We start from the raw sequence: 16,331 nt of genomic DNA on the forward strand, positions 1-16,331 counted from the left end.
TTATATGCATGGCACCTGTCAGAGTCGTATCTAGACGAATGAAGAGTCCCATATCACTCCAACTGCACACACCCCACACCATTGCAGAGCCTCCACCAGCTTGAACAGTTCCCTGCTGACATGCACGGTTCATGAATTCATGTGGTTGTCTCCACACCTCTACACGTCCACCCGATCGATACAATTTGAAACAAGACTTGTCCGACCAGGTAACATGATTCCAGTCATCAACAGTCAAATGTCAGTGTTGACGGGATCAGGCAAGGCGTAAGGCTTTGGGTCGTGCAGTCATCAAGGGTAATCGAGTGGGCCTTTGGTTCCAAAAGTCCATATCGATAATGTTTCATTTAAAGGTTTGCACGCTGACAGTTGTTGATGGCCCAGCATTGAAATCCGTAGCAATTTGTGGAAGGTCTGCGCTTCTGTCACGTTGAATGATTCTCCTCGGTCTTCGTTGGCCCCGTTTTTGCAGGATCTTTTTCCGGCCGCAGCGATGTCGGAGATTTGGTGTTTTACCGTCTGAAACCCGTGAAATGGTTGTACGGGAAAATCCCCACTTCATCGCTATCTCGGAGATCCCATCGGTCGTGCGCTGACTATAACACCATGTTCAAACTCACTTAAATCTTGATAACCTGCCATTGTAGCAGCAGTAACCGATCTAACAACTGCGGGAGAAACATGTCTTATGTTGGCGTTGCCGACTGCAGCGTTGTATTCTGCCTGTTTACATATCTCTGTATTTGAACACGCATGTCTATACCATTTTCTCTGGCGCTTCAGTGTAAATACAAAGAAAACAAAAATCATGGCAAAATGTAGATGAAACATCAATGGAACAAAAATACGTAAATGAAATGGGGAAGATTCATATAAATAATGTAACTAAATTCTGTTAGTTGGTTAGAGCAGTAACCAGTGACAACATATGTTTACAACAAATAGCAAAATAAGTCTGAAACTGACCAAAATGCTTAAGAAATAAAATTGTCTTCCGGTAAGAAGCCAAATTAATATACACACAAGAAACCAACTTGTTAAGACATTTGTTGGGGCCTCGCGGGGTAGCCGTGCAGTCTAAAGGGGCCTTGCCGCAGTTCGCCTTGGGCATGGGTGTGTATGTTGTCCTTAGCGTAAGTTAGTTTAAGTTAGATTAAGTTGTGTGTAAGCCTGGGGACCGATGACCTTAGCAGTTTGGTCCCATATGACTTTCCACAAATTTATTACATTTGCTGGGAACTTTTTAAACTACATGATTCAGTCCAAGGCTTTTGGAATACAGGAAAAAGGAAATTAGGAGAAATTTGAATATGAATGTGGAAAAGAATACCAAAAATTTCCTGAATAGACAAAAAAATACTGGTGAATAATTCTCCACGAAATTGATGAGTAAAATGATATTCATTGCCACGACAGAGAAGAGATAAATCGAACTAATTAGATAATTATTTCAGCATAACGGCCCCGTAAAGGATATCTTTGAATCAAACCCGTATGGGCAAAAAATGAAGAAGACATCACTATAGGGTTTTATTTTATTTGTGGGTACACCAGTACAGCCATTTGAGACTTATAGCGTTGCCTTTCCACAAATTGTTAACTAATTTAAAACAGATATTCATCGATATTGACGATAACAGCTACGTAAGTACTGTGACAAGTAGTCTCTGCAACTTACCTTAAAAAGCTAGCTTCTAAATAAACACACACACACACACACACACACACACACACACACACACACAAAATCTAACCTAAACTAATCGACTTTACTTTAATGCTAACTTTTAACAATAATTCCTCGAGCAATTCGTAAATTATCGTTATGAGTATCAAAACGTTAGAGGGAAGTTCTCGTTTCATTTTAACCAGCTCCCTAAGTAGCCAGTATAATTCATTTCTGCATCTAGCGCAACCAAGGTACGTTGTCGACGTCTGGGATCTCCCCACAGTCGCCGTACGGTGATGGCGTATCATGAAGCTATGGAGGAGAGATTAGATTAGGTTAGATTAGTACTTGTTCCATAGATCATTGTAACATCCACGAGATAAATTTTAGCTACAGTACGACGAGAGAAAATTATGCCTCTAACAGTTATAAACATTATCTATTCGACGTATGAAAAAAAAACAGTGAAAACGAATGAAAACGATGATAAATATTAATTATTTATATAATATTCTATGATGTAATTGGACCTAGCGATGTGTATCGTACAAAAACAATGATAATTTTAAATTCCTTTTATGATCTGCGTTTGTCTTCCTTTTTTTACCTTTTGTTGGTTGACTTTTGTAGGTTGCGGACGCATATCAAACTGAGGTCTGTTAAGAAACTGTAATTATTTGTTAATTATTACTTGAAAATAGAGATCATTATTATTATAAATATGAGTGAATAATTATTTGTAACTTTAATTCCTCTCTCAGTAAGCATTATCTGTGTTCATTATTTCGTTCCGCTGCAAGCAACACAGCCATTGATGATAGCGATTTGTATCGCGTTTTTGTCTGTGTTTTCCTTAGAAACAAATCAAATGTTTGCTTGATGAAGTCTAAATAGTGCACAATACGAAAGTAGATTTTATAGCGTTTAATAAGCATTTTAAATATTTACTTATTTGCTCTAACAATAGAAAGTCTCTATCAATTGTCTGCCGCCATCTTAACAATTATCTCAGCGGCAAATTCAAATTTAAATTATGCAACTCTGCAGAATAAATGCCGAAGGTAATACAAATGTGTAAAAATAAATGTGCACCGGTGGTCCCGAACTCATTTTAATGAAAATGATTCGAATCAGATTGGTTCTTTAAAAACAGTGCTCATAGCACGATCCTTATAAGAAACTTTTCTAGCTGATGTATGGAGCCGAAATTAATTACGCACGAGTTGCGAAGAATATTGTTTCAGGTAACATACGTCAGTGTTGTGCGCGGCTGATATTCGGTGGTTTTAATGATCATTTTGCTGAAGATAACTGCTTCCATCTTAATCAATAGTTGCATTGAATCTGTTGTATGAATTGTGATTTAGTGACACTTATACAACTTACAGACAACACTTTAATACGACGTTGACTTGGAGTTCTTTAGTAACCTGATTAAATCTTTAGCCGGGAGAAAAATTATTTAGTAATTACTCAATGTAATAAAATAAGATTATCATTTCCATTTACAAATTAGTTAAATACCAAACCACTGAATAACACAGCAAACGCCACATCACGAATAAGATACTTCGTAATGATGTGGAACGTGTCAGGAAAATGTGGAACGCTTCACGATTTTGCGTGTCATCCTTGCGCAGTGGCCATGCTAATCTGCTATGTGTCGTTCCAATTTTAGTATATGTACCGCCGAAGCGAATACATATACATATAGGTGTTGCTTTTAGCAGCCATAGTTGAATTTCAGTCTGAAATTGGTCATTACGAACCAACCACCTCCTTGTTCTTTTTGCAGTGGAGTGACGTTTCATATCCCACATTTCAGCTTACCGTTGTGCTTTTGGTACATGTTGGTGGATTTGTCTGTACCAGGACCCATTGAAAGGATCTTTGGTCTCCTACTCCTTGTTCCATTCGCTTCTGGTGTCGTCTCTGACTGCAATAACTTGATTTCCAGCTGGAATGCAGTCCTCTATTATTCAATTATTTCCCCCACTCTTTGCCAGTTAGTTGAACTTCTCGTCTCCCACAGGCCCATACAAATGTACACTCCTGGAAATGGAAAAAAGAACACATTGACACCGGTGTGTCAGACCCACCATACTTGCTCCGGACACTGCGAGAGGGCTGTACAAGCAATGATCACACGCACGGCACAGCGGACACACCAGGAACCGCGGTGTTGGCCGTCGAATGGCGCTAGCTGCGCAGCATTTGTGCACCGCCGCCGTCAGTGTCAGCCAGTTTGCCGTGGCATACGGAGCTCCATCGCAGTCTTTAACACTGGTAGCATGCCGCGACAGCGTGGACGTGAACCGTATGTGCAGTTGACGGACTTTGAGCGAGGGCGTATAGTGGGCATGCGGGAGGCCGGGTGGACGTACCGCCGAATTGCTCAACACGTGGGGCGTGAGGTCTCCACAGTACATCGATGTTGTCGCCAGTGGTCGGCGGAAGGTGCACGTGCCCGTCGACCTGGGACCGGACCGCAGCGACGCACGGATGCACGCCAAGACCGTAGGATCCTACGCAGTGCCGTAGGGGGCCGCACCGCCACTTCCCAGCAAATTAGGGACACTGTTGCTCCTGGGGTATCGGCGAGGACCATTCGCAACCGTCTCCATGAAGCTGGGCTACGGTCCCGCACACCGTTAGGCCGTCTTCCGCTCACGCCCCAACACCGTGCAGCCCGCCTCCAGTGGTGTCGCGACAGGCGTGAATGGAGGGACGAATGGAGACGTGTCGTCTTCAGCGATGAGAGTCGCTTCTGCCTTGGTGCCAATGATGGTCGTATGCGTGTTTGGCGCCGTGTAGGTGAGCGCCACAATCAGGACTGCATACGACCGAGGCACACAGGGCCAACACCCGGCATCATGGTGTCGGGAGCGATCTCCTACACTGGCCGTACACCACTGGTGATCGTCGAGGGGACACTGAATAGTGCACGGTACATCCAAACCGTCATCGAACCCATCGTTCTACCATTCCTAGACCGGCAAGGGAACTTTCTGTTCCAACAGGACAATGCACGTCCGCATGTATCCCGTGCTACCCAACGTGCTCTAGAAGGTGTAAGTCAACTACCCTGGCCAGCAAGATCTCCGGATCTGTCCCCCATTGAGCATGTTTGGGACTGGATGAAGCGTCGTCTCACGCGGTCTGCACGTCCAGCACGAACGCTGGTCCAACTGAGGCGCCAGGTGGAAATGGCATGGCAAGCCGTTCCACAGGACTACATCCAGCATCTCTACGATCGTCTCCATGGGAGAATAGCAGCCTGCATTGCTGCGAAAGGTGGATATACACTGTACTAGTGCCGACATTGTGCATGCTCTGTTGCCTGTGTCTATGTGCCTGTGGTTCTGTCAGTGTGATCATGTGATGTATCTGACCCCAGGAATGTGTCAATAAAGTTTCCCCTTCCTGGGACAATGAATTCACGGTGTTCTTATTTCAAGTTCCAGGAGTGTATTTCTGCCATGTCAACGTTAATTAACATTATACTGAAATGTGTCTGCTGCAGTCAACGGAAAAAGTGCCAATTAAAAAAAAAATGGTTACATCAGAAAGACACAGCTTCTACAAGATGATGACTCCGTTTTTATCTTGATACTGAGAGTTACACTGTTAAGAGTACACCGACTGTTGCCGATGAGTGATATCTGTCCCGAAGAAAGGTCTGTGTGAACTCAAAATCAAATTTTCTTCACGGATGATAAATGCTCGATTCACGGAATGTGTTTCAGTTTGCTAACGAGTTTTCCACGTTCAAAACTACGCTATTCTGTGCGCAGTAACTTTGGAGCGCGAAATCAGCATAATATCGAGCGCTATACCTCCGACAAATTATGTAAATGTGCCAAGTGCGTGCCCCGCATTGGGTAAATTGGACGTTGAACATGCAATCGTTCTCGTTAGGAAACAACTGCGGCAATTTCGAGAGTTTACCTCGGCCGGAGTTTGGGGAGAAAACAGGAGAGATTATGTCGAAACGAAACGTTATTTCGTACTGGGTAAATGAATTTGTGTCGGGGTGGCGGAGACATACGCTGGTGATACGCCAACAGTGACTTGATTGCTTCTCAGGTGGCACGAGAGCAGTGCGTGTCTGCATGCGGACTTTCCTTTCGTGCTACAGAGTTTTACATCTGCACCAGATTGGAAAAGAGCTTTGTTGAAACGAGTACAGATTTAATCGTCCAGTTTTACGTTCAATTCCGTCGCATTTTCGTTTCGCCCATGACTGCAGCACGTTACACATGACTGCCGTTGGCCTGGCAAAAGATAATACACCGAAGGTCGATTGCTTTATCATAATAAATGTGTAAGTGATGCTAAATGATATAATCTTCACTTAAATAAATGTATTATCTTCTCAACAATCTTCAAATCGTGAGCTACACCCTTAATTTCTTCACTACTGGCCATTAAAATTGCTACATCACGAAGATAACGTGCTACAGATGCGAAATTTAACCGACAGGAAGAAGATGCTGTGATATGGAAATGATTAGATTTTCAGAGCATTCGCACAAGGTTGGTGCCGATGGCGACACCTACAACGTGCTGACATGAGAGAAGTTCATGAGAGAAGTTCCCAACCGATTTCTCAAACACAAACAGCAGTTGACCGGCGTTGCCAGGTGAAACATTGTTGTGATGCCTCGTGTAAGGAGGAGAAAAGCGTACCATCACGTTTCCGACTTCGATAAAGGTCGGATTGTAGCCTATCGCGATTGCGGTTTATCGCATCGCGACATTGCTGCTCGCGTTGGTCGAGATCCAATGACTGTTAGCAGAATATGGAATCAGTGGGTTCAGGAGGGTAATACGGAAAGCCGTGCTGGATCCCAACGGCCTCGTATCACTAGCAGTCGAGATGACAGACATCTTATCCGCATGGCTGTAACGGATCGTGCAGCCACGTCTCGATCCCTGAGTCAACAGATGGTGACGTTTCCAAGACAGCAACCATCTCCACGAACAGTTCGACGACGTTTGCAGCAGCATGGACTGTCAGCAAGGAGACCATGGCTGCGGTTACCCTTGACGCTGCATCACAGACAGGAGCGCCTGCGATGGTGTACTCAACGACGAACCTGGGTGCACGAATGGCAAAACGTCATTTTTTCGGATGAATGCAGATTCTGTTTACAGCATCATGATGGTCGCATCCGTGTATGGCGACATCGCGGTGAACGCACAATTGAAGCGTGTATTCGTCATCGCCATACTGGCGTATCACCAGACGTGATGGTATGGGGTGCCATTGGTTACACGTCTCGGTAACCTGTTGTTCGCATTGACGCCACTTTGAACAGTGGACGTTACATTTCAGATGTGTTACGACCCGTGGCTGTACCCTTCATTCGATCCCTGCGAAACCCTACATTTCAGCAGGATAATGTACGACCACATGTTGCAGGTTCTGTACGGGCCTTTTTGGATACAGAAAATGTTCGACTGCTGCTCTGGCCAGCACATTCTCCAGATCTCTCGCCAATTGAAAACGTCTGGTCAATGGTGAGCGAGCAACTGGCTCGTCACAATACGCCAGTCACTACTCTTGATGAACTGTGGTATCGTGTTGAAGCTGCATGGGCAGCTATACCTGTACACGCCATCCAAGCTCTGTTTGACTCAATGGCCAGGTGTATCAAGGCCGTTATTACTGGTTGTCCTGGGTACTGATTTCTCAGGATCTATGCACCCAATTTGCGTTAAAATGTAATCACATGTCAGTTCTAGTATAGTATATTTGTCCAATAAATATCCGTTCATCATCTGCATTTCTTCTTGGTGTAGCAATTTTAATGGCCAGTAGTGTATATATGAAATTAGTGAATTTACTCATGACACTTTTGTTGCCTATGCCTGCAATCAACTTCGGAACTCAAATTAATAATCGAATTAATTAATTTAATAAGATTGAATCTTAAATTGCTGGTGTACCGACATATTACCGCAAAAAAAAAATAAAAACGGTGAATAGTTGAGGGAGTATGAATGAGAACACTGCTGTATTCAAGTTTACAAAAATGAGTGACACGTTTTTATTAATCCTTTTGGTCTTACCATGAATTGATAAATCTTACAAAAAAATGGCAAACAAATCAGGAAAAGAGATGGTGCTTGACCAGCAAAGCATCTGTTAGGGTAGAAACTATATAAATTCTCCCCTGTATTAATCCCTCTTACAACGCAATCTGACTTTGCTTGCATGAATCCACTGTGATGGCCAAATTCTATTCACATGGAATTGACTACTACCAAGTGCACCGCAGACTATGGTTCATGGAGAATGGGGAGCTGTGAATATCATTTAACAGAACTATGCCGGTGCAGTAATATTTTACCCTTTCACCTTGATTCAGGCGGCAGCAGAAAATGACACGCTTTCTTCGAGGAGCGGCGCGCTTCGGCGGATGTTGTGTTCGGACGCGACCACGACAACCTGCAAACTACGCGGACTGGCGTTCGATTATTAGAACACCAGAAACTTCCCTATTAGAGCCCTTAAATCCCGGTGGATTTCAGTGTGAGGTGCATCCGTTCGCTAGTCTGGCCAAACCAATTTGACTCACAGGCACGACGGCGCATGCCGGAACTGTCAGATATCAGACAGCCGACTCAGGACGAATAACTTGACCCTCGTGATACATGATATGTCGGAGATGATATGCAGTTCGCCTGTGGGTACAGTTGGAAACTGTCACTGGTTCTTGGTCCACCACAGGTAGTAGACCACGGGTCTCACACACTAAGGACAGACCTGAAGTTCTCCACCAGGGAAGGAGTTGAAGACGAAAAAAAAAAACACAGTCTCTTTCCAAAAAGCCTCGGTGCAGGTGCCGAATTAGCTGAAAAACTCGCCTCCATGTTGTACAAACCAATCGAACTGTCCTCACCTCATCAAATCTCCCCTCTTGGCTGTTCCGCTGGCCTGGTAGCCAATCCCCAAGGTAGTGATATAGGCCCTTTGCTGTTCCTTATCTATATACACGATTTGGGAGATAATCTGAGCACCCGTCTTCGGGTGCTTGCAGACGACGTTGTTGTTTATCGACTAATAAAGTCATCAGAAGATCAAAACAAACTGCAAAACGATTTAGAAAACATATCTGAATGGCGCGAAAAGTGGCAGTTGACCCTAAATATCGAAAAGTGTGAGGTCATCCACATGAGCGCTAAAAGGAACTCGTTAAACTTCGGTTATACGATAAATTAGTCTAATATAAAAGCCGCAAATTCAGCTAAATACCTAGGTATTACAATTACGAACAACTTAATTTGGAAAGAACACATAGAAAATGCTAACCAAAGACTGCGTTTTATTGGCAGGACACTTAGAAAATGTAACAGCCCTACCAAGGAGACTGCCTATACTACGCTTGTCCGTCCTCTTATAAAACACTGCTGCGCGGTGTGAGACCCTTACCAGATAGGACCGACGGAGTACATCGAAAAAGTTCAAAGAAAGGGAGCACGTCCTGTATTATTGCGAAATATGGGAGAGTGTGTCACAGAAATGATACAGGATTTGGGCTGAAAATCATTAAAAGGAATGCGTTTTTCATTCCGACCGTATCTTCTCAAGAAATTCCAATCACCAAGTTTCTTCTCAGAATGCGAAAATATTTTGTTGACACCGACCTGCATAGGGAGGAACGACCACCACGGTGAAACAAGGGAAATCAGAGCTCGTAGGGAAAGATATAGGTGTTCACTCTTTCCGCGCACTATACGGGACTGGAATAATAGAGAATTGTGAAGGTGGTTCGATGAACCCTCTGCCAGGCACTTAAATGTGATTAGCAGAGTATCCATGTAGATGTAGACGTAGATATAGATGAATCCACACACAGCACCGGGGTTCGCACACTCAGGGAGCAAGCCTCTGCTTTGCATATCCTGAGAGGAGGCAACCAGCTACTCCAAGTCTCTCTTGTTTAAAAAAATAAGATTTTTAGCGTCGTTCTCACGCTAAGCATGATCATGTTTTGGCAAAAAGACTGCGTAGATGTGACCAGAGTCCCTCATTTACGAAGAGATATAATCTTTGCAGGCCGACCATTTCCAATTTCTGAGAGAAGGCTGTTAAGCTCCCAGACAGCCATGCATGTGAAATATGTGTTTTTGCCGCTCGCTAAAAGAAACTGGCGACTTCCTGGCACGTCCACCAGCCGCTCTGCTCCTATCATCTCAGCTTCTAATGTGGGAAAGTTTGTAGTTTTATGACTGTCCTACTTTTTGTACAAAAGCTCAGATTACAGCAGTCTCTCTCAAACGGCTTCCTCCATCCACCTTCCGCCTACTGGCTGACTTTGAAATGGTCTGTCACCCGGCAAGGTAAAACGTTTTGCGAGCCGGCACCCTCCTGCTCCGACCCTAAGTGAGAAGAGTTGAGTGTAACTGCCTGATGTCCTTCTGCAGGTACAATTCACAGACCTCTGATTCCCTGAATCACTCACACAGCCAGGTCCTGGACACAACATTTATGGCCACAATCCATCTTTCCCCCTGTTCTCCGTCACCTCCACAACGGGCGCTCAAAAATGGTTCAAATGGCTCAGAGCTATGTGACTAAACATCTGAGGTCATCAGTCCCCGAGAGCTTAGAACTACTTTAACCTTACTAACTTAAGGACATCACACACATCCATGCCCGAAGCAGGATTCGAACCTGCGACCGTAGCGGTCGCTCGGTTCCAACGGCCCCTCGGGTACAATTCTCTACAGGCTACTCATGCAGTTACATGAGCGTTCTGCTCTCAATTTCCTCATTTAAAAAAGTCATAAACCACCAAACGTAATTGTTTTGCCACCTTTCAACATTCCACCCACGGTTCTCTAAAGAAATCGTTCTCCCATGTTCAAAACAGCTTGAAACATGGGACTACCGTGCACATGAGTTCAACCTTTCAGTATTCGCAACCCATTTTACAATCATGATTTTCGTCGCTGCCCCTCCCTCCTTTTACTCATACAGTAATAAAATAATAATGTATTTAAAGTATTTGACGCTAAAGCTACAAATTTACAAATGTTACAAATGAACAAGAATAAGTAAATTTGTTGTTATGTAGGAATACCGAACCGCTACATTGACAAAACCAGAATCTATGGTCATCTGTTGCGCTCTCTCTTACAGGTAGCGCAGGAAAATACTCCCGAATGTCTCTCAACGCCGAAGAAGAAATCATCTTAGATTTTACGGGAAGTGACGAAATCAAAAGATAATTCAGTAACGAATTGCTCTTTTATTTTGGGCAGGGGCGGGTGATGAGTTTCCTGCACTGAAAAGAAGATCATTTCGTACACTATTAGCATTTTCACCATCCTACTTTTCCAAAAACGAATTTCCTGTGTTGGATGCTTTGAAGACAAAATGTAGAGCTCAGTTAAACATAAAGAAAGAACTGAGAGTGTCTAATTCTAATATAAAGTCCTCTTTGGAAAACTTTACTCTGCAAGCCAGATCTATGAGAGTCACTATTAGTTACTAATCTTTCTTTTAATTTAGTATGGAAAGTTAATTATTAACTACATTGTGCAGTAATGATACGGTCCTACTTATAGGTGCATTACGTCAGTGTAAAAGTAAATTTTAATTTTTTAGTATCTCAGAATGTATATTGATTTGCTTTGCCTTCAGTAAATTAACCGATTTCTCAATTCATATTTTTTACTTTTTAATAGCTAGCACCACCCGCTCCCGCCCCCGCTCACTACTCCCGCTCCCCCCCATCTCTCTCTCTCTCCCCCCCCCCCCCTCTCTCTCTCTCTCTCTCTCTCTCTCTCTCACACACACACACACACACACGCACGCACGCACGCGAAACTGGTGTATAATGCCCCATTGAGGGGCGCTCCCCAGATTGACAATCGGTAAGTTAATATGTTAAATATTTGATACTAACCATGTAAAATCTTTGTGGTCGAGGATTCAAAACCATAATTATGTTGGTTTTATTATTTTCGGATTATTCACGCATAAGCTAACAAGCCAGTTTTTCTCCTAGACTATGTGTCACACAATGATATAATGTTGTAGGTATGGTCTGTGGTACATGTGGATGCTGTCTGCAAAATGGATAGCAAAGAGAGTTCATAGCAAAAAGATAATAAATCAATACCTCATGTTCAATGCTGAAGTTTTACTGCATGAAAAATGAACATTTAGCAAGAAGCACTCTGTTTTCCTGTCGTTTTGCGGAGCTACTAAGCCAGAAAAAGTTCAGATAAGATTTCAAATGATGTTTCAAGTTAGTGACTTCTAACAAAGTACTGGTGCATTTAAACCCTGTGCTGTAAGTTACGCTGCCTCAAGACATTTACACAGTCTCTAACTTTAATACTTGACTTCCTGTGTTAAAGATTTGACATAAGATAACAACTGTTTAAGAGCACATTAAATTCGGACAATAATAGGCCTACATGAAACACTTAAAATCAAATTTTTGTTCTCCCTGCAAGCTATCACATAGGCAACTTGCAATGGGGAATGTGTGGCCGGGTAACTGTTTTAGCGATTAGTACTATATACAATACGTCACCTTAAAGCTGTTGTGCAGATGTTAACAAACGCATGCAAATACTGCGCCCTCTCCTTCCTTAGAGAATTACGAGGCCGTGCTGAAAAGTTATGCCTCCAAATTTTTTATGTGTCAACTCTTAAAGCTTTTTAAATAAAGCAAACGTTATTAACGCTCTACATCTTCGTTCTTCATGTCTACAAATTTATTTCTCAACATAGTCACCTTGGCCACTAAGACACTTCTTCCAATGAGAGACAAGACATAGTCAACAAGGTTATTTTTTTTTTTTTTTTTTTTTTAAAGGACTTGTAGTCCGGGGTGATATGTTACAATACAGCATCACCGGTCTATTGCGGTCTAACTGTGTTGGTGAGGCAGTAAATTTCCACAGCGCAGTGACTGCGTCACTGCAAATCACTTTGGAGGCGTGGCGGTGGGACTTGTAGTCCCGTACCACCCTCTGACGGTGATAGTACTACATGAGTCAGGCTTTTGACACCGTGCCTCATAAGCGGTAATCAAAGTGCGTGCTTAGGTGCTATCGTCTCAGTTATGCGACTGGATTAGCGATTTCCTGTCAGAGAGGTCACAGTTCGTAGTAATAGACGGAAAGTCATCGGTAAAACAGAAATGATTTCTGGCGTTACCCAAGGTAGTTTTATAGGGCCTCTGCTCTTCCTTATTTAGGGGACAATCAGAGCAGTCGTCTTAGGTTGTTTACAGATGATGCTGTCCTTTAGCCGGCCGGTGTGGCCGAGCGGTTCTAGGCGCTTCCGTCTGGAACTGCGCGACGGCTACGGTCACAGGTTCGAATCCTGCCTCGGGCATGGATGTGTGTGATGTCCTTAGGTTTAAGTAGTTCTAAGTTCTAGGGGACTGATGACCTCAGATGTTAAGTCCCATAGTGCTCAGAGCCATTTGAACCATTTTTGCTGTAGTTTATCGTCTAGTAAAGTCATCAAAGGTCAAAACATGTTGCAAAAATATTTAGAAAAGATATCGGTATGGCGTGAAAATTGGCAATTGATCCTAATTATGAAAAGTGCGAGATCATCCACATGAGTGCTAAAGAGAATCCGTTAAATTTCCGCTACAGGCTAAAGCAATCAAATCTAAAGGCCGTAAATTCAAACAAATAGCCAGGAATTACAATTACGAATAACTTAAACTGGAAAGAAAATACAGAAAAGATTGTGGGGAAGGCGAATCAGAGACTGTGTTTTATTGATAGAACACACAAGATGCAGCAGAACTACTGACGGGACTGGCTGCACTACGCTTGTACGTCCATCTTTGGAGTACTGCTGCGCGATCTGGGATCATTACCAGATAGGATTAACAGAGTACATTAAAAAGTTCAAACAAAAGCAGCACGTTTTGTACCATCGAGAAATAAGGGACATGATTTAGGATTTGGGTGGACATCATTAAAGCAAAGGGTTTCTCGTTGCGGCGGGTACTTCTTACGAAATTTCAATCACCAGTTTTCTCCTCCGAAAGGGAAAATATTTTGTTGACGCCGACCAACATAGGGAGAAACGATCGTCATAATAAAATAAGGGAAATCAGAGCTGGCACGGAAAGATATACAGGGCTATTACAGATGATTGAAGCGATTTCATAAATTCACTGTAGCTCCATTCATTGACATATGGTCACGACACACTACAGATACGTAGAAAAACTCATAAAGTTTTGTTCGGCTGAAGCCGCACTTCAGGTTTCTGCCGCCAGAACGCTCGAGAGCGCAGTGAGACAAAATGGTGACAGGAGCCGAGAAAGCGTATGTCGTGCTTGAAATGCACTCACATCAGTCAGTCATAACAGTGCAACGACACTTCAGGACGAAGTTCAACAAAGATCCACCAACTGCTAACTCCATTCGACGATGGTATGCGCAGTTTAAAGCTTCTGGATGCCTCTGTAAGGGGAAATCAACGGGTCGGCCTGCAGTGAGCGAAGAAACGTTTGAACGCGTGCGGGCAAGTTTCACGCGTAGCCCGCGGAAGTCAACGAATAAAGCAAGCAGGGAGCTAAACGTACCACAGCCGACGGTTTGGAAAATCTTGCGGAAAAGGCTAAAGCAGAAGCCTTACCGTTTACAATGGCTACAGGCCCTGACACCCAATGACAAAGTCAAACGCTTTGAATTTTCGGCGCGGTTGCAACAGCTCATGGAAGAGGATGCGTTCAGTGCGAAACTTGTTTTCAGTGATGAAGCAACATTTTTTCTTAATGGTGAAGTGAACAGACACAATGTGCGAATCTGGGCGGTAGAGAATCCTTACGCATTCGTGCAGCAAATTCGCAATTCACCAAAAGTTAACGTGTTTTGTGCAATCTCACGGTTTAAAGTTTACGGCCCCTTTTTCTTCTGCGAAAAAAACGTTACAGGACACGTGAATCTGGACATGCTAGAAAATTGGCTCATGCCACAACTGGAGACCGACAGCGCCGACTTCATCTTTCAACAGGATGGTGCTCCACCGCACTTCCATCATGATGTTCGGCATTTCTTAAACAGAAGATTGGAAAACCGATGGATCGATCGTGGTGGAGATCATGATCAGCAATTCATGTCATGGCCTCCACGCTCTCCCGACTTAACCCCATGCGATTTCTTTCTGTGGGGTTATGTGAAAGATTCAATGTTTAAACCTCCTCTACCAAGAAACGTGCCAGAACTGCGAGCTCGCATCAACGATGCTTACAAACTCATTGATGGGGACATGCTGCGCCGAGTGTGGGAGGAACTTGATTATCGGCTTGATGTCTTCCGAATCACTAAAGGGGCACATATCGAACATTTGTGAATGCCTAAAAAAGCTTTTTGAGTTTTTGTATGTGTATGCAAAGCATTGTGAAAATATCTCAAATAATAAAGTTATTGTAGAGCTGTGAAATCGCTTCAATCATTTGTAATAACCCTGTATGTGTTCGTTTTTTCCGGACGCTGTTCGAGAGTGCAATAATAAGAGTATTACTGTGAAGGCGGTTCCATGAACCATGTGATAGGCACTTAAGTGTGATTTGCAGAGTATCCATGTAGTTGTATATGTAGAATTCAATTGATTTGGATTATGAGTTAAAGTTCAGAGGGAATAAATATTTGATCTTCACTGATGCCGCTGTAACTTTGTCAGAGACAGGAGAGTACTAGAAAGAGCGGTTGAATGGAATGGACAGCGTCTTGAAACAGCGTTGTAAGATGAACATCAACAAAAGCAAACCAAGGATAACGGAATGAAATCAAATCAGTTGATGCTAGGGGAATTATGTTAGGAAATGGGACACTAAAAGTAGTAGTTGACGTTCACCATTTGGGCAGCAAAATAACATGATGGCTGATGTAGAGAAAGTATAAACTGTAGACTGGCAACGACAAGAAGTGAAACACGGTCGATAAACAGTTTAGACAAGGAGACAACAGAAACTTTTTAAACGTTGTAATACAGAATAATACCGAAGATTAGGAGGGTAGATCAGGGGTTGATTGATAGGACGCGTTCTGACACATCAAGGGATCACCAGTTTACTACTGGAGGAAGTTTGAGAGGGGAGGGGGGGAATATAAATAGTGAAGGGAGACCAAGATATGAATATAGTAAGCAGATCCAGAAAGATGTAGAGTGCTGTCGTTATTCGCGGATAAAGAGGCTTACACAAAACAGAGTAGTATGGAAAGCTGCACCAAACCAGTCCTCGGACGGAAGACAGTAACAACAACATTGAATAAATGATGAAAATCTTAACGCCCATATTAAAAACTGATGTGTCTGTCGCTGGCGGGTACCGATACACAGCCCAGGTATAGGGAACAAACAAAAGTTTATTGAACACAGTACCACAAAAATATTCTTTACAACGAAACAAAAGAAAGGATCGCTCTTCAATAAGTGAAACAAGATGGATGCTAGTTCTTCAGTAAGTGAAACAAAATAAATGATTGTTTGTAAATAACGGATCCCCTGAGGCTTCCTGAATCACAAATTAAATATATAAATTCCTTGATACTTGAAAGAGTTACACACGCTTCAGTGAACACAGTCCTAAACTCGTAGGAGCTCTACGTTAAAAACAGTGAATTAAGTTTCTGTACTCGCACGCTCTTTAATGAGCAGCGT

At 43.1% G+C, this 16,331-nt stretch overlaps 1 non-coding gene across 1 annotated transcript; it reads right to left on the reverse strand.

Annotated features, from left to right (window-relative positions):
- Positions 1 to 3,264: 3,264 nt before the first annotated feature.
- On the reverse strand, positions 3,265 to 3,371 carry LOC126424463 (U6 spliceosomal RNA). Its single transcript, XR_007576172.1, has one exon. It is a non-coding gene; the product is annotated as a U6 spliceosomal RNA (small nuclear RNA).
- Between the last annotated feature and the right edge of the window lie 12,960 nt (positions 3,372 to 16,331).

The sequence above is a fragment of the Schistocerca serialis genome, chromosome 1 (assembly GCF_023864345.2).
Source record: "Schistocerca serialis cubense isolate TAMUIC-IGC-003099 chromosome 1, iqSchSeri2.2, whole genome shotgun sequence".
In the NCBI taxonomy this organism is placed as follows: domain Eukaryota; kingdom Metazoa; phylum Arthropoda; class Insecta; order Orthoptera; family Acrididae; genus Schistocerca; species Schistocerca serialis.